The sequence below is a fragment of the Malus domestica genome, chromosome 15 (assembly GCF_042453785.1).
Source record: "Malus domestica chromosome 15, GDT2T_hap1".
In the NCBI taxonomy this organism is placed as follows: domain Eukaryota; kingdom Viridiplantae; phylum Streptophyta; class Magnoliopsida; order Rosales; family Rosaceae; genus Malus; species Malus domestica.
This window is the reverse complement of record NC_091675.1, coordinates 47954624-47974880: the sequence shown is the minus strand read 5'-3', so window position 1 is coordinate 47974880 and position 20257 is coordinate 47954624. Positions and strand designations below refer to the sequence as shown.

At 39.7% G+C, this 20257-nt stretch overlaps 1 non-coding gene across 1 annotated transcript; it reads left to right on the top strand.

Annotated features, from left to right (window-relative positions):
• Positions 1 to 20175: 20175 nt before the first annotated feature.
• On the top strand, positions 20176 to 20257 carry TRNAS-GCU (transfer RNA serine (anticodon GCU)). Its single transcript has one exon. It is a non-coding gene; the product is annotated as a tRNA-Ser (tRNA).

Genomic DNA, 20257 nt, shown 5'->3' with positions numbered 1-20257 from the left:
TCATCTCAATTATCACTAATAAACAAATTAAATATCCTCAGCTTTCTGTGCGCCCCTATTCCCTGAAGATTATGATAAAATTGAACCTAATGCATCCAATAGTAAAATTAAAACATGCATAAAAACAGAGAGAGAGAGAGAGAGAGAGAGAGAGAGAGAGAGAGAGCATTTCAATACCATTCGTTTGGAAAACTGAAGCAAGAAACGGAACATTTCATTCGAAGTGGTGCTGTAGTGCAGTTGGTTTGGCGAAGTAGTGGAGAAAAGAACGGTTTCTTTTTTTCGTTTTTCTTTTTTTTTTAATCAGGAGGAAAAACCGTTTCTTTCGCGAAGTGGTAGTGTAGTGCAGTTGAAGGTTCATCATGTCTCCATCTTTTTTTTTTTTTTATATAACTTTTCCAATTTACTTTTTAAGTTCTAGTTTTTGAAAATTTTTATGACCAAATTATACCTGCTTATTTGTTTTCATTATTTTCGGCCAGCTTTTTAATTTTTTGGTTGAGGGACTTTTTAGTCCAATTATTTTTGGTGAAGTATTGAAACATCAAAATTGACTTCTAGCTTTTTAATATTAGAGACTATTTGTGGTGAAGTTTTGAGATACCAAAATTGACTTCTAGCTTTTTAATATTAGAGATTAGAGATATTAGATATGCGTTAATTTTTTTATTTTTTATTTTTAAAGCATAAATAAGCTATATTTTTAGTGTGGCAGTGAAAAAGATGATTGGGTTTCTACAGAAAAAAAAATGGTATTTTCTATTTTTATAAACATTTTTTTTCCACATTTTTTTCGGATGATAAAATATGATTTAGACCTCAATCAAGCAAGAAAATACAAACCGATAATAAAATATGATTTAAACCTCAATTTAATCTCATTAATTATTCGGCTTAATTGACAGTTGCAACTTTTGCAAAGAGGGAAAGAACATTCTGATTAGGGCGCCGCCCCCTCCCCAATTTTTTCAAGGAGCGTAACCGCATTGTGCGAATCCCTACTAATATCCTCCACTCGTTTGGACACTTCAGTCTTAAGGCGGCCTTCCGCTGCAAGCTCAAAGCCGTCTTTACAAGTCTCCGCATTGGTACCCGCGGCGCCTGAGGTTCGCATTCAACATCTGTTCACGGAAGTACGGGCTGCCGGGGGTGCTGAGCTGGTTCAACGTCTTGAGCGCGTTGCGGAAAGATTGAATGGCATCGCCGAACAACTTGACACAGTCGTGAAGGGCGACAGCAGTGCGTGGGTCGAATTGGCGGGGGATGCTGGAGACGAAGTCGAGGTGCCCTTGGGCATGGGTTAGACCAACATCGATAGCGTCTTTGGTGAGCTGTACCTTTTCAGTGAATGGGGTTCCGACGGTGAGGATTGGGCGGGAGAGGAAAAAGAGGAAGATGAGGGAGAGGGGAAGCTGGGTCATTATCTGTTGTAGTTTTCATGATTGAGAGGGATGTTTGGTTCTACATGTACTGGAGGTGTGGTGGTGGTGGTGAGGGGGCTGTGGAGGGGGTGTTGTTAAAGTAGGGGAAAGAACTTCGTTAGCGTTTTTTTTGTCAAGCATTATGGTTTTTTCCGTACACCGAATGTGGACTAGCCAATTAAAGGAGTTTCCACAGCTGATTTAGAATGATCACATTAGTGCATTACCCTTTATTTGATTCTAGTTTAGAACAATGTTCTGGCTTAGTTTGGTATGTATCTAGTATTAATTAATTAGAAAACTTCACTATAATTCTTAGAAGAAAATACGTTTAGATTAAAACCCTAACGAAGATTAAAAATTAAATTAAATTCCTTAACCACATGTCCATGTCAGCATGCATATTTCACCTCATATTTTTTAAGGTTTTATTGTTCTTTTTTCCTATAATATCCCCTCCACATATGGTAATATATTTTATATTGATCATCTCATATTTTCTGCCTCATTCGAAATTCAAACAAACAATAATTCCTTAGCTGGATACATAAGAGCAAGTCCACCCCCAAGGACTTTGTGTCAGCACCCAGCCCATTTATCCACTCCAGTGAACAGTAACAGACTCTAATGAACAGGAATAGGCCAATGCATCTCCACCCCTAAAAAAATGCGCTGGCACCCAGTGAAAAAATGCGCTGGCACAAACGATCTTCACCCCTACAAAATGCGCTGGCACCCAGCCTAGCCACGTGTCACTTCCGTTTTACAATAATTTAGCCAAGGTTTCGATAGGATTTTCAACCAATCACGTCATGCCACGTGTCATTATTCGAACGTACTATTTTGTGGATAGATTTTCGATAGGATTTTCAACCAATCACGTCATGCCACGTGTCATTATCCAAACGTACTATTTTGTGGATAGATTTCCGATAAGATTTTCGACCAATCCCGACACGCCACGTGTCACTTCCGGGTTACAATAATTTAGCCAAGATTTCAATAAGATTTTTAACCAATCACGTAGTGCCACGTGGCATTGTCCATAACCTCATCCTTTCTTTTTTTTGTCCATATAAACCCTACATCCCTACATCCATCCTCACACCAAGCTCAATCCTTCTTTTTAGCTCAGAATCCTTGTTCATCGTTTTCAAATCTTGAGTTCTTATTACAATGTCTTCTTCAAGAAGAGTATAAATAGTTGCAGGAGCAACAGAAAAGGTTGTTGGCACAACAGGCAGAATTGGCCAATCTCGAGGAAGATGGAGGTGGAGATGAAGCTTTCTTCATGGAGGAGGATGAGGATGATCACCATAGAAGGTAGAAGGCCTCACATTCCCGTCGTGTCATGGAAGCCGTGGGTCAGATAGCCAAACCAAGACGTGTTGCAAACCTCGATAGAAAAAGGAAATCTCCAATAAAAAAGATGTGCCTTGCCTTGATGTTCGCCATCCATAAGCTTAGGCTTTACATGCATGCTTACACCATCCACCTAGTTGCTAAAGCTGACCCGGTCAAATACGTCATGTCCAAACCAGTCTTGACAGGGCGACTTGCTAAATGGGCTCTGCTTCTTAATCAATATGAGATAATCTACGTTCCAGCTAAAGCCGTTAAGGGACAAGGGCTAGCAGATTTCCTTGTCGATCAACCAATCCCAGCTGATTGGAAAATCTCAGACGACTTGCCTGACGATGAGGTGTTCTACATCGACATTTTACCGACCTGAACGATGTTTTTCGACAGATCTACACGAGCAGATGGAGCGGGGGCAGGAGTAGTATTCATGTCGCCACAAAGGAAAATACTACCTTATTCCTTCCGACTAAGTGAATTATGCTCCAACAACGTTGCTGAGTACCAAGCACTGATCATCGAGCTCCAAATGGCAATCAACATGGAAATCACAGCCCTTAAGGTATATGGCGACTCCAAGCTCATAATCAATCAACTCTTGACTGAATATGAGGTGAGGAAAGATGATCTTGTCCCATACTTCTGACTGGTAACTCAATTGCTGCAAAGGTTCAAGGCTGTAACACTAAAACATGTTCCAAGAAAAGAAAATCAGATGGCAGACGCTCTTGCCAACCTAGCCTCGAGCATGACATTAAGAGAAGACGAACCGACAGACATGCCAGTTTGCCAAAGATGGGTGATCCCGCTTGTCACTAAAATACTACTAGATGATATAAACGTTATCTCAGTACTTCCGGTCGACGCTGAAGAGTGGAGACAGCCACTGATCGACTACTTAGAGCATGGAAAACTTCCAGATGATCCTAGACACCGCTCCAAAATACGTCGACGAGCACTTCGCTTTCTCTACTACAAAGAAACACTCTACCGACGCTCTTTCAAATGAGTACTTCTGACATGCCTAGGTGAGGAAGAAGCCAATCAAGCCATGGAAGAAGCACACTTAAGCGTATGTGGGGCGCATTAGTCTGGACCAAAGCTATATTTCCAGCTCAAAAGAATGGGTTACTACTGGCCAAGCATGGTGAATGAGTGCCTGGAACATGCCAAAAGGTGCCAAGCCTGCCAATTCCATGCTAACTTCATACATCAACCGCCTGAACCATTACATCATACAGTTGCTTCATGACCGTTCAATGCATGGGGATTAGACGTCGTAGGGCCAATCGCACCAAAGTCATCTGCAGGATAAGCTTACATCCTAGCTGCAATAGATTACTTCTCCAAGTGGGCTGAAGCCATACCTTTAAGGGAAGTCAAGAAGGAAACTGTCGTCCGTTTCATCAAGGAGCATATCATCCACCAATATAGTGTGCCTCCCTAAATCATCATCACTAACAACGGAAAACAATTCTCCAACCGACTCGTGGATGAGCTCTGCAAGAAATACAAGTTCAAGCAGCATAAGTATTCCATGTATCATGCTCCTAGCCCGCAAGAGCATAAATTGTGTACAGCAAAACAAAACAAAACAAAACAAAATAAAACAACACAAAACAAAACAAAACAAAAAATTTTAAAAAATAAAAAAATCCACTACTCATTTGAACTATGTCATGACCTGATCCCTCCTCAACCGAAGGTACGTAGGCAACTTGAAACTTCAAAACTTCGAGTATAGTCACATCACCAACAAAAAACACAAACACTTTGAAGCAAATTCAAAATATGAATACTTTATTTCTTTAAAGGAATGATTTGGTTACAAAGCCGTATTACAAAGGTGAGCATCACGCCATGTCACCACCGAGAAAAGTTGTGACCAAAAGGCATTACACAGCATAAACTCACGGCAGTCTTTTGCACAACCCCACATGGTAAAAGTGACGCACTGGAACAAGCTCCAAGCAGCAGCGGCAAAGTGTCCACCGCAAGCAGCAAGGTCAATATGCACGGCAACGTCACCACCGAGGAAAGTTATGACCAAAAGGCACTACACAGCATAAACTCGCTCCAGTCTTTTGCATAACCCCACACGGTAAAAGTGATGCACGGGAACAAGCTTCAAGCAGCAGCAGCAGCAGCAAAAAGGGCAGCTGCAAGACGGTCCTTCAAAGAACACTACAGTAGTAAAGAAACCAAAATGCCATGCAATCGCACTACGCAACCCCGCAGCGGTTACACAAACAGTTTCTTGCGCTGCACAGCGACGTCACCACCAAGGGGAGAACTGTGACCAAAAGGCATTACACAGCGAAGCCTGCTGTAAGCTCTTGCACAGCACCACACAGCAGCGCACCACCAAGGGAAAACTGTGATCAAAAGGCACTACACAATGAAACCCCGCTGCAGGCTCTTGTACAGCACCACATAGCAGCGCACCACTGAGGGAAAACTGTGATCAAAAGGCACTACACAGCAAAACCTCGTTGCAGTCTCTAGAACAAGTACTAGGCAACTTGCTCACTCCGCCACCAACAACCACGTCTCTGAAAGCTTCGTGAGAGTCTCGGCATCATGTTCTGCCTTCTTAAAATTAAAGATTCTTGGAATTACAGCAAAGAAATCCATCGGTGGGGTACACATATATATTATATATAAATAAACACATCATATTACATATATATATATATATATATATATATGTATATATATATATATATGTATGTATGCACAGTGACAGGACAGCAACTTGTTGTGTGTGTATATATATATATACACACACACGTGAAAAGGTTGTATGAAGATGATAAGACAGCCACTTTCCATATACGTGACTCACCAAGTAGAGGTTGCATGAAGGAATTGCAGAGGTCGAAGAGGTGGAAAGCACGAAAAATTACAGAGGTCGAAGAGGTGCGGTGATGACTCCGCCTTGTCTCCAGCGCAACCGAACTCCCACAAATAGTACGGAGAGTTACAAAGGTCGAAGAGTTCGAAGGTAACTCACCCTTATGGTTCGAACCTGCACTCACAACCACTTTTTTTGTCCAGTACCGAGTTTAGTGAGCGGCAGACACAGAAAACGCAGTGCAGCGAGGAAGCAGTGCATGCAGTCGCGATTGTAGTCAGCAGCAGCGCGGGATAAGGCAGTCAGGATGCAAGACAGCAAGTATTGCAGCGGCTATGCAATGGTTACGCAGTGATGGTGCGATCCCATATATATACATGTATATATGTATATATATGTACAAGAACCCAGAAATGCAGATGGAGTGCGGTGACTATGCAAGTTCGCATGCAGAAAAGGATGTAGGTAAGGAATCCTATCGAGGTCCTCGAAGAAGAAAATAAAATGCGGTGACTATTTAGATAATGGTGCAGCGCACAGTGCAAATGATGATCTGCATGCAGAGAAGAATGTAGGTCCTCGACTGCGTAAATAGTGATCCGCATGCAGAAAATGCTGCAGAGAAAAATGCAGTGCGACAACTGTGCAAACAATGACCAGCATGCAGAGAAGAGTGAAGCATGGTGATTGTGCAAATAACAGTGATTGTGCAAACAACGACCCGTGCCTGGAAAAGAAAACCAAAATGAGAGGTGATGGGATGGTGCACTTGGAAAATATGATTATGCACGGCACAATAAGAGGTTACGGGATGGTGCACTTGGAAAATATGATTATGCATGCCACTATCCTGAAAAATGTGATTAAAAAAAAAACAAAGGGAAGGAAAAGAAAGAGAAGTAACATGTCTTAGTGAGATATGTGTTTCAGCACAATACACCGATTAAAATAAAGCATGTCTATTGATATCTTCGAGAAATTACAAGTACAAAAAAAAAAAAGAGACTTCACAAAGCTTGCTCACATGAAGCCTCAGCACTCGGCAGAACCCTAGAAGAAGAAGGCACTAAAGATTAATCATATGGCGTCTCAATACTTGATCGAACGCCAGATAGCGAAGGCAAAAGATGCCTCTGGAAGAAAGCCACAAAATTCTGATAGTCACTTTGAATCTGACCTTCAGTTTCCTACAGATGATCAAGCTTTCTCTTCATGCTCGTCGAATAATCATTTGCAAGCATGCACAACTCTCGATTCTCATGCTTGAGACATTTGATCTCTCATCCAAGGCATTCCACCTCGGCCATCAATGATTCAACTTGGCGAGTTCGAGCAAGTAGGCGCTGGCCCATGTTGGACACAAAGCCCGCACACTGAACACCGAAAGCCAGGGAGTCTTGGACAGCCAACTCATCGAACCGCCTTGAAAGCAACCTATTATCTCTAGGAGTGATGAGGTTTCTGGCTACTACCGTTGCCGCTATTACATCCCTCATCACAGAGTCTTCAACTGTAAAGGGCCATTAGAAGATAAGAAGGACGGGCACCATATATTACCTTAACGCGGCGCACTTATATCACTCCAGAGACTCAAATCTAAGCAAATGTTAGACGGGTATGGCATTTTCAAAAATGGTAAAAGAAAAAGGTTGGAGGGAGTAAAATCTCATAAATACACTAGAGACAATTTTCATGAGCAGGCAATCTTCAAAATGTGCATGTGGGATGTGATCGATAACACAACCACCAGTTCAAAAATCGAAGAGACGCCACTCTCTGAATTTCAAAAGCCAGATTTTCTGCATAAAGTCCGTCAACACTTTTCAGATGCAACCTCAGCTTGTTGGATAACACGTGCAAGTTTGTCAAAGATCACTGACAGAGTTGAAAACGCGTGAAGTTCATTATTCCAACTACCACACTGTTGGCCGACAAGCGTGGGTGACAATGCCGCATCCGCACTGCCACCTGCTATTGGGAAATCACTATTTAGGTCGACCTTCATCCTCTATGGTAAGGCACACATCCAAAATGCCTGACTCTTCTTCCTTGCCAAGAATACATCTGCAACCAAACCTCTCAACATACTCAGTTTTCTTCCTCCCTAAAAATACCTCTTCAACCAAGCCTTCAAGAGTAAAAGTATCTCATATCATCAGGGTCGAAAGCAAGAGTATCTCATAGCATGTTTTCCCCCCGTCCTTTTCTTTGTTCTTGTTCTTCCTCGTAGAACAAGAAGAAAGAGAGCAATCAGTCGGCACTCGGAATCAACCTTCCAATTTGGAACCGACTGCCTGGAACCCCTTCCCTGATTGCTTACCTAGCACTGCTATCCAGTACTCATCTTCAATTGTTGATGCACTGCCAAAGTAGATGCCAGATGCCTTAAGAATAGATAAGGTAAGTGAAAATGATGCATCGAAGCATGTGGAGACAAGCACAACAAATACATGTGCTGATCATCCGCTACTTCTTCAAAAGCAAAAGTATCTCGTATCATCAAGGTCGAAAGCAAATGTATCTCATATCATGCTGTTCCCATATCATTTCTTTTGCCCTTGCTCTTGCTTGCAAAACAAGGAGAAAGAAAGCAATCAGTCAGAACCTGAAATCAAACTTTCGATCAGGAACTGATTGCCCAGAACCTTTGCCTGGTTGCTTACCTAGCACTGCTCTCGAGTGCTCATCTTCAACTATAGACGGGTCTCGAATTTACTCAGTAAATACTTCAGGACAGTTGATATGATGTTGGCTCTTTACACTGAAGCTACCAAGCATGGATGAGTCGCTAAGAAGTGATGCTCTGAAGAACCATTTAAAGGCAAAAGCTTGCGCACCACTTCTGCTAGGCGAAAGAAACAAGTAGAGAACAATGCAGCACGATAAGCTGGAACAAATCATTAAAGCAGGACACCCTTCTCAGTAGAACTACATAATCCAGACGGATGAGTCTAAGTCAAATCAAAGCCTGCCATCATTGCTATAATCAAAGAGTTCGAGAAGCTTCAACAGCCTGTCTCTGACACTGTCACCGAAGAGCAAAGTCTCGATAACTCTTAAAGATCATACCGTTAACCAAACTACTCGGGGTTCATATGAAAATGCCGCGAACTTCCTTGATCTTTCAGAGCAAATCTTTTGTAGCCTCTGACCTTATCCCCTAACCCTCTTCAATATGAATTGGAAAGATTGAACAAAGAAACAGAACATCACCTCTATCTCGTGCCTACCTGCTATGTGTCCAAATCCTGAAACCGTTCATGGTCATGTTTAAGTTCAAGATCAAACCCCAACGGCCCTTGAAGAAATCACAAGTCCGATTCAAAATCAAGCGTCCTCAACCCTTGAATCAAATTCAACTCTAGATAAAATGAGTAAGTTCAGACCTTTGAAGGAAACCAAAAAACCCTCCAGCCCAGTTCAAGATTGAGCCTGTGGAAAATTAACAATTGGAGGAAACCAGAAAATCTTCCAGCCAAATTCAAGATCAAGCCCCGACAGCCCTTGAAGAAATTACCAGCCCAGTTCAAGATCAAGCCTCAATGGCCCTTGGATCGACATCTACATTAAGGGACTTCAAAACTCATCTTCTACACGTGACAAGCACATGTATACGACGCGCATTGAAGTGGGGGCGTTTGTAAACATCAAAATTTCGGTGAAATAAATGTTGATCAATAATTAAAATTTCAATGTTTACATGTCACATAAATTTTACACATAGCATGTGACTCAACGAAAAATTGAGAATCATCAGAAAAGTCATCAAACATGACACGTGTCAACACTTGGCAGAAATGATTTATTTCATCTGATTATTTAAATCCAAAAATCAAGTTTTGGAATTCTATAAATAGGAAGCCAAGGCATTCATTTTAGGGACACAAAATTCATAACTAATTCACATTACACCAAAACCTTAAAGCTTTAAAACTCGAAAGCTCCCAAGCAAATCCCAAAGGATCAAGAAAGCTCTCTTCGTTCTTCGTCAAATCCTCTTTCAAGATCAAGCCCCAACGGCCCTTGAAAAACTTCCACCAATTCAAGATCCAGCCTTAACGCCCCTTAAAGAAAGTGTTCATCGTTCATCACCGTTCATCTTAAGATCAAGCCCCGACGACCCTTTAGATCAACAACATCAATAAATTCATCCATTGTTCTTCAAGATCGAGCCCAAAAGCCCTTGAAGATCCTTACACCACTGTTCATCCTAAAGATCAAGCCCCGACAGCCCTTTGGATCAGTAGCCCATCCACAAATCAAGACCTTACGGAAATCGAATCAGAGGATTAAATTTGAGAGAGATTGTAACCTCAAAATCATTAATACAAAATATTATTTTGTACACGTGTTCTTGTCTCATTCATCGCATGAAGTTTTGTGTTTACAATACATACTACATATAGTATGAAAATACTCACCGTAACCTGCAAAATATCAAGATATCAATACGGCACAATAGTTCATATATAAGTGCATGACGTTAGTAATCATATACTTTCGCGTAAGCAAACATATCAAACCAAGTGCTCATCGACACATGCTGACACATGAGTTCATGCAGAGTTATTATAATATGAACAGGACTGAGTGTAATAATGATATACGCTATAGTGCTACAATCACATGAAGACTGAGGCTATTCACGGTCACATACGAGTCGGAGTTGCCTATTGCAACTTGTACAACAAGACTGGCACCTACTTGGATCCAAGGCGAGCATACGGTGCGGATGTGAACATACAAGTGAAAAATTGGCCCTGGCATTAGCCTTAGGCGAGCACTAACACTAGTGCAGCAAACGATGAGCAAAAAATATAAATATAGTCATTCCATAGTGGTTTGATAGTTCTAATCAACATAATATCATTCATAGCCGTAGTTATAATCATGGCATCAATCAACATATGCATACTTGTGCATCCCGTAGGATTTATGATCACTACATAATTTTCAGTTATTTTGCTAATTCTTATAAGCATTAGTCTAAGCTAGGCATATGTAATAAATTCTCTTTCAATGTATAAATGGAAACTAACAAATATGTATACATTATATAAAAGAAAAGACTCACTCACCTGAAGTCCGCGCTACAACTCCCTAGCACGAATATCTAGGCGTCACGAAATATCGTCGCCTAGAATAAATATCAAATCACATCTCAGAATTCTTATCGATAGAACATGTGACTTACATAAAACACATCCCCAAGGACGTTCTAGAATGATTTGAAACCCATTGACCAATAGTCAACTGTTGGTCAAAGGTCGACGGTAAGGTCCACAACCCTACGCAACTCGATCCTGAAGATCCGCACCTCGAATTTCAGATTCGTGACTTCCAAATATCCAAATTATGCTTCTAAAACAACATACTAAAATCTTACCACGATTCGACGGTCGGATCTCCGCCAGTCACAATTCAAGTGGCGGTTAACGTTTTATTTTATGAACTGACAAATCCAATTTGTGAAGATCCTTATGTCGGATTCCCGATCCGTAAGTTCCTAATGTCCTCAAATATTACATACTACAACGTACTAAAGTTTGGTGACGGTCCAATGGTCGGATCGTCGAATCATAAAATGGTCAAATGACGTAGTACTCCATACTAGGTTCACACTATCGAACTATAGCAAACTATCGAACTTGCCGGAAAATTGAACAATTCCAAAAATTCCCAAATTTTACAGAAATAAAGATCTCAACAAGTAGAGCAAGTTTTATACATGTGGCCAAGTCCAATTTGGCCGGGAAATGCCCCAAATTGGCTTGCAGCCGTCGGAAGCCCTAGAAATGGGTGTGTTCGATTCGCCTTCTCCAGTACTCCCCCGCCTCCAAGGTTGTTTGGGGTTTTCTCCTGGGCTCAAGAGGAGTTGATTAAGGGTGGTGGTTTGTGGTGCAACTCGTCGGAACAGTGGAATCGCCGTCGAACACCCCTGGGTTCTCCGGCACTATTAATCACTGTTTTAAACCAAAAACCTTTCGATCTTGGGCAGAAACGGTAGAGGGGAGGTTGAGTAAGATTACAGGTGATGGATGTATGAATTTCGCCTGAAAAATGGTGGAAGTTGGCCGAAATAACACCGGGTCGAACCGGTTGGGTGTACGGGTCGAAAATGAGGCTGGGGAGGTCCTTCCCTCTCTCCTCTACTGTTTGGTTCTATCTTTTCCCCCTCATTTCTAATTGGTCCAATCCTTTTCCCCCTAAATTTCTAATTGGTCACTCGACAACAATCTAATTGGGCCTTTTTCCCACAAGGTGGGAGTTTATTAATTTCTAATCTAAACGGTAATAAAATGATTCCAAATGTCCGTAACTTTTCTGTTACAATCCCGATTCGCAATCGGCTTTCATTTATGTGTTCGTACCATCGAATACTACACAAATACGCTAAAAGAATATTTTGTACATCTCACTACACGCTGGTCAACGAAGGTCATCAATCTCCCCTCAAGGGCATTTTCATCCAATCACTCTTTTAAAATTAATAAAATCGTAAAAGTAGGGACGCGTTGTCACAAAATTTCTCTCCTCCTTATTACTATAAATAAAGTCACAAAGACTAGAGAATTAACACACAATTCCTCAAGTCTATTCTCCACTCTCTTTCTCTCTATGTCGCACCCCTCAATTAAATATAGGCTACAACACATTATCAGCACGCTCTTCATGCTGTGCTAAAGAGAATTTATTCATCTTGAATCAGGGGAATATTACGTTTCAGTTACTTTAATTGATTAAATTTTGATTTTATTGAATTCATATACTTTTATTGATTCAATTTTATTTTTTGTGTTGAACGTGATACAAGCTTTGAAGATGGAAAGCCGAAATTGAAGAAGAAAAAACACTTCTACAATAAGGTTCTTCCAAAACAACGGTTTTTATCTCAATATTTTTGCAGCCCTGATAGCATGAACATTCACCATAATGCATGACTCAACTTTACATTTTTCGAATTTTAGATTCTACATAAATTGTGTATGCATTATACTCATAAATTTGAGTTATGTTTGGCCAATGATGATTATGCTTAGAAATTTTTTATATTTGTATGGCCAATGATAATGATGGACATAAATTTTAATATTTATGGAAGTCATGATGATTTACCGAACAGGAATGAAATCGTAAACTGAGGTTATGGTTTGTCCATTATAATTGAAATGGTGGAAAGACCATGGAGATTCTTCATTTATTGAATTATTTGTGGATATGCATAAAATTATAGAATGAGATTTGAGTTCGTCTAATATAAATGGAAATTGCTGATTGGTTTTGGATTCTAAATTTTTTTTACAGGGATTGTGGCTAGAAGTTCTGGTATTTTTTACCAATGTATGTGATTGGAAATCTGGGAAAATGTATGTGAATCATGATCATTGATCTATTTATTTTGAGCTGGAATAAAATCATATGATTTTATTCACTATAAATGGAAGGGTGGAATGAGTTCTAATTTTCCTTTCCGTTATTCGATGGTTGAAATTTCAAGGACAAGATTTATTTTAATGGGGATTGAATGTAATACCCTGAAATTTTAAATATATGAAATAGAATATTCATAATTATGAATATGCAGAGAAAATTGAAAATAAATCGATTTATGGTTATGAAAATTTAATTGAGAAATTTTATAATTTTGTTACCAGAAATTATTATAATTTACATTGAAAAATTTATCGATAAGTGGAAATAACAAAAATGCCCTTAGTTGGTTTAACGTAATTACACAACATATTTTATCCTCATATATTTTATCATATTTCTTGGTATATTTGGATAGTGGACGATCCTACAAGCGCACAGGCGAAAACCATTTGTGAATCGGAGTTGGAACGAAGAAATTTGATGTTAAAAAAAAAAAAAGATAAAAAAAAGATGAGTCTAAAAGCTGCCATATGGCAGTGTGAGAGAGAAAGAAAAGGAAAGATGCGGGAGAGAAAAAGAAAGGGGGAACGAATTAGGAAGGGGGAGAAAAGATAAGTGACCAATGGGGGAGAGAAGAAAGGAAGGGAAGGGAGAGAGACGAGGGGCAAGGAATCCCCCCACGGTGTTTCATAGCGAATCGAGGCAAATCGCCACCTGGAAACCATTCCCTAGCCTTCCCTCTTCCATTTCCACCAAAAAATATAAGGAATTTGGTGGTGGTTTTTTGGAAGAACACCCGACGGGAACCATGGGTGCACGGTGAAATTTCGATGTTTCTGCAGGTATCACCGACAACCACAACCCTTGTCCAACTGCCCTTGAGGACTGGATTGAAGCCCAAACAAGTTTGGGGGTGGCGGAGCCATGAAATGGACGAATCAAAAGACACCTAAATTCTAAGGTTCCTACGGGTTCGAGGCAATTCCGAGAACTTCCCGGCCGAGTTGGACTTCAGCCCAGGTATGAAAGTTGTTCCTCTCATTGAACTCTACTTGAGTATAAAATTTGGTAATTTTTTAAGTTCATCGGAAAATTAGGTTTCCGTTCGCCGGAAATCGCCACCCACTGCGGCGCGTGGCCAATGGGCTGATGTTGCCATTTTGTGAAATTTTTTAATATTCTAAATATGAATTTGGTATCAAATTGATGTGTTTCGATTATTAAACCCAATGTTGGTTATTTCGGTTATTTGAATATAATTGAAAATGGATTGAAAATGAATTATGAACTACGAAATGTTTGATCATGTTCAAGAGTACGTAAGCAGTCTAACAGGAGTTAGATGCAGCCTTAAAAATATAACCGAGATTAATCTTTTTTTTTAATTTGTTTAAGAAAAGTAATTGGGTGACTAATTTAAAAATTAACCTTATGTTTTTTTGTAAACAAATTGGGTTATAGATTTTGTGAATAACTAAGAATTAAATAAAAGAATTATGATAAATGGTAGAAAATAAACAAGAGTTTAATTTTGGCCTATCACAGAAATTAGTTTCTGAATTAAAATTTTTGGGTCAGGGTGTTACACTTGTCATCCCAGGTTGCTTCTTAACGCACCTGATCAGTGCTCATATGGGCCTCTCACTTTTTGGCCTATTGTTGCAACCCATTTGCTACTAATTGGGCTAGCAACCCAACCCTTTTGGGGCCTGATCAACCCGTGCCTAACCCCTAGCCCAGTTTTTTGGGCCTAAACCACGGTACAATTTACTCAACCCACCCGTGGGTTTATGGTCCATGTTTTTGGACCCCGAGCTTAATTGTTTATTTTTTTTAGACAATTTGAGTTTTATAATTTTTTTCACCCACTTTAAATTTGGCCGGAAATCTAAATAATTAATTCAATTATAATTATAGACCAGAAGTTCTATTTGCATATTTTCTTGTTGGTTTGCAAATATTATGAACATGAAGTTCATACTTTCAAACCCGAAGTTTCATAAAAGTGTCATAGAAACCTGAAGTTTCTTAACGCGCAACACTCATGTTGAAACCCGAAGTTCTCCATGCTTAATCTGTTTAAACCAAACCGTGTCTTAGAACCTGAATGTTCTAACTTTGATTTTGTGGAAATTTTATTTCCTAAAGCACCAATCACATTCTTGTTTCCGCCATTCAGTGTACTGTCGAACCGTAACAAGTTCAACTTCACTGATTTGGAAGTTTCAACAAAGAAACTACTTTATGTGGATACAAAACGTGACACCCCTCTTAACTATGACTAGTTGCGAAATCATTGTACCCAGTTATGGTGTGGAAGAGCTGAACAAACCCATCCAGCTTTTGCTGGAGCCTACTGAACCCAAGTTTGGGTATGTCTCTATCTCATAATCCCATTTTCGAGTTTGTTTTACAACATATGGTAGAATCAGGCCTACCAAAAGGTGGTATCACGCTTGAAGCATGATCCTTGGCACCTAAAACTTCAAGACTAAGGGATAGTATTCCTAAACCTCAACCCTGCAGAATCTAACTTCGTTTTGATGGAATAGATCATTGGTTATGCACTTGTATGTGCCTCTACCAATGTTGTTGAGGAGTACCATTCCCGTAGTCAATCTGTGAGACTAATTTTGCTCCACCTAACACATTTAGAAGAGTGAAATTTGACATGGAAGGCTGTTTTGGTCGAACCCCCTTGTATATTTGGTTTACTTTGTGAATAATTTATTTTGTTCTTGGATTTAAAAGGGATATCCCTATTCTCGAATAGGAGTTAATTAACAAAAATTAGCACATATGACTAATACAATTAACTCATGCTTAGGTATGTTTTGTGGGGAAGTTAGCAGTTTGGTTTTATGCTAACTTCATACTTAATCATCCCCTGACAACCTTTCAAGCTTATCCAACCTAATTGTGGGGCATGGCACTGCTTTATATTGTCCAATAGTACTAATTTTACCATAAAGGGAAGTCTTATACTCACTCGTTCCGGAAGAACGCCTTTTTAGTTTTAAGGATATTCGAGAGCACTATTACCATATTGAGACCAATATAGAAAATGGAGTAAAATTCCTTCGCATATTACCATATTGCACTTCCTACGAATATAGCCAGAAGCATATTCTAAAAAAGATGGAACACTTAACGAGTGGATTACACCCATTCAGGCCCACTATGTGGCCGACCAGAAGCTAATGATTTCAAAGGGATTTTCGCTATAGATGTACATTTGGGATATCTAGGATGATTTGTGATGTGCCATTTTGGGCATCCTCTTACCAGAAGTAAAAAGATCATACCTTGAAGCATATCATACGTTAGCATCTTCCATCTTTTCTACAAAGGATTCAAATGGACATTTGTGGACTGATTCAACACCTTGCGGACCATTTAAATACTTTATGGTATTGGTTGATGCTTCTACACATTGGTCACACATGTGGCTGTTGTCCACAAGCTGCATTCTTCACACTAGTGGCTCAAATTAACAAACTTAGGGCTCACCACCCTGATCTATTTGATTAGATAAGTTGGAGAATTTACATCGAAAACTTTCGATAGATATTGCTTGTCAGTTGGGTTTTGAAGTTGAACATCAAGTACCCCATCTTCATACTCAGAATTACCCAATAGAAGCATTCATTAAACACCTTCCAATGATTGTGCAATCGATTGGTCATACGTACCAAGTTCTTAATCTCTGCTTAAGGCCTTGCAATATTGCAAGCAACCAAGTTGGTTCACCTGAGACCCGTCACGACCCAACCTTATAAAGTTTGTGTTAGTTGGTTACCAGATACGAACCTGACATATTGTATCTACGCGTCTTTGGTTGTATGGTATATGTGCCAATTGTGCCGCCCTTATGTACAAAAGAAAAAAATGGTCCTCAGGGAAATGAAGCTATGTCAGTTATGATTATCCTTCTAATATTTGTTACTTAGAACCTTTGGCAAGCGACCTCTTTACTGCTCATTTTGCAGATTGTCACTTTTAAGAGACAGTCTTCCCGTCGTTAGGGGGAGATAAGAACGTCAACTTTCCTACAGAATGACGAGAATTATCCTGGACATCCCTACTATGTCTCATCTCGATCCCAATCTAGATCATCTGAGTATAACCAGACATTTCCTCTGATCTAGCAAAAGTGACGAGATCACATATACCAGTTGCAAATATGCCTGCAAAGATGAATGTACCACATGTACAACAGATCTTCATCCTGAAAGCAAGAATGCCACTACTGTGGCTGACCTTCGTACATTAGCAGCTAGCCAATCAATCTGTCTTAAGCCAGAAGCATGGTAGATCACTCGGTTCGAAGGATTCACCTTTCCCAAAAGTAGAGGAAAGTGGCACGAATGAATCCGCCCCTCGATCGCTGTCTCAATCTTTTTCATCTCATGAGATTAAATTCGGATTACTCATAAAACCTGAAATTCTTGGTCCAGTATACTAGTTTGGATGACATATGAAATTGCAATGAGATTGTCATAGATGATGTTTCATTTATATGGTAACTACTGACATAAATGAAAAGCAACGATAACGAATCAAATTCCGTTGATTAATGTCAACATAAAACTGACTGGTCAACTACAAGAATCAATCCATAACAAATGGGATGAATGAAATAGTGTGATGTGACGCCTTGTGGCGCAAAGTTTCTCTCATACGCTCTATGATTGATTGCAGCATTACAAACGTGGTCATAGTATCTATAGGATCCTGATACGAAACCTACATAGAGTTTCTAAAGGACTTACATGTACTAATTCAAACATTTCTAAACCACAAGAACATCCTCTCAGTTCTCAAGAGGCCTTCATTTTGTGGATGCAGAACTATCCAAGCAGATATGGTTTACCTGTCTAAGTGAATATTTGATCAATTAGGGATATATGCCCCTGTGTGTACAAATTTTGAAATTGCTGGAGTTGAGAAAACTAACTCGCACGTAAAGTTGGACTTTAAGATGAATGATCTTGGGAAAACTTAACATTACCTCGACCTGAAGTTTCGAGCTAATTCTGATGGTATTATGGTCCACTAGTGGAACTTGACCCAAAAGGTGTTATGTTCGAGTATACTCTGATCATCTGTACGCTAGATACAAATGAGACCTTTACGGAGGGTATGAAGCATAAGGTTCCATATTGGAACATGAGGCAACCATATCTAAGTACAATTAGCGTTTGTTGTACTTAGCTCAAATGCACTAGAATCGGACATCTTATGTATTGATAATCTTTTGGCATAAAGGAGCACTCCACCTACATGATACCACCAAATTGGTGTTAAAGACTTTTTTTCCATTACTACAGATTTAGGCTTATCTATCCATATGCATCTTATAATAGATCACACCCTTTTGATCTTCGGAATGATGCCTACCTTGTGGGATTCACTAAATTAGGTCATATGTCTGACCGCACAAGGTACGTTCCCAAATGGTTATGTCTTTACCATTAAAGAACACCGCAATATCCTAGAGGTCAACCAGATAGACCTTTGTTGCGAAACTTTTGAATCATTCCAAGACTCACTGTATCTCATCACATGAGAGATATGGTCAAGAACTCTTGTTAAGCATATTCAAAATCCTTGCAATTTTCATCCATCGTTGAGTCCCAATAATGATCCATGAAGACAATGTCATATGTATCAACCAAATCATGATACATCCAACAAGTCAACACCAAGCATATTGTGTCTACATCAGCATGAGTATCAGAAGATTGAAGTCAAGCAGTCCGATCTCAAACAACCTTGCCGACCTCTACACGACGTCACTGCCAAAGTCTACCCTCCAGAAGCTTGTCCAAGGAATTGGCATGCGTAACTTTCTCACTTGCAATGCTTGTAGTTTCATTTGAAAGTTTTGTCAAACTCAGGATGAGTATCCAGAAGTATACTCATTTGACCTTGATGTACTTTTTTTCCCTACCATTAGGAGCATTTTTCCCATTGGGTTTTTGCTACCTGATTAGGTTTTGACGAGGCACCTATCCTGGGTTGGTCATACCCTTGTGTACATCCTACTTGCGTCCAGAAGACCTATAGTTTTGACTTAATGCAACTTCTCACTTTTCTTCTTTGACTATGGGTTTTTGTCCCACCTTAGGTTTTGCTGTAACAAGGTTTTGTGAGTTTTACTACCCCATGCATTCTTTCGTTTGTTTTGAGACTCGCATTCACTACTTGTGCCAACTAGATGAGATGACTTCATCAACTGCTTCTACACTTGCCTGAAGATCTGATGCACCATCTACTTGAGTATTTGCACACTCAATGGGGAATGTTGTGACATATGTTCTAATACATATTGTGATTGTGTAAATCCTAAGTAAAGATAGATTAGGAATCCTTTGGGATTTAGAAGATCTTTCCCAATAGACTTTGTATTACTTGAGAGCAAGTTTCTCTCCTCCTTATTACTATAAATAAAGACACAAGGACTGGGGAATTCACACACAATTCCCCAAGTCTATTCTCCACTCTCTTTCTCTTCATGCCGCACCCCTTAGTTAAATATAGGCCACAACAAATATCAATTTTTTAATATATGAGGTGTCTCACCACACACTGATGATAAGCAACTTACCTCTCATGCATGTCATGTAACACATAAGGCTACATAACTTTTGACCCCTAGTCAAACTGTACATCAAAGCATAGTCGATGGCCCTGATGCATTTCTGAGAGTTCAAACTCGAGTTAGGTGTTCAAAACCTTTCTTCGTTTTCCAAACCAACCCCTTAGGGTTAGAAAATCATTTATAGTTAAAAGGTTACTACATAGTCTCTTTCTATCAAAATGATCCCTAAATTAAAAATTAAAACTTTGTTACGTGGGGATGTATGACGGACTTAAAATAAATTGAGGTAATGAAAGTCATTTTTAGATGGGGGTGTCGAGGCCTCTTTTAAAAGCCCACATGAATTGTTGTTAGTTTTCATGTCGGCAGATGAACCATTTGCTATTTCTTCTGCTCTATTTCTTCTTTTTTTAAGTCAATTCTTTTGCTTTATCGTGTTGTGATTTTTCATCTAAAGTGACGAACAGTTTTGAAATTTAGGTTTCTAAAATCCTTTTGCCTGTTCAAGTCCTATAATTCCCATTCTAATATATGTAGTAAAGCAGCACTGCATACCAAAAAGCGACGCTTTGGCCGAGTGGTTAAGGCGTGTGCCTGCTAAGTACATGGGGTTTCCCCGCGAGAGTTCGAATCTCTCAGGCGTCG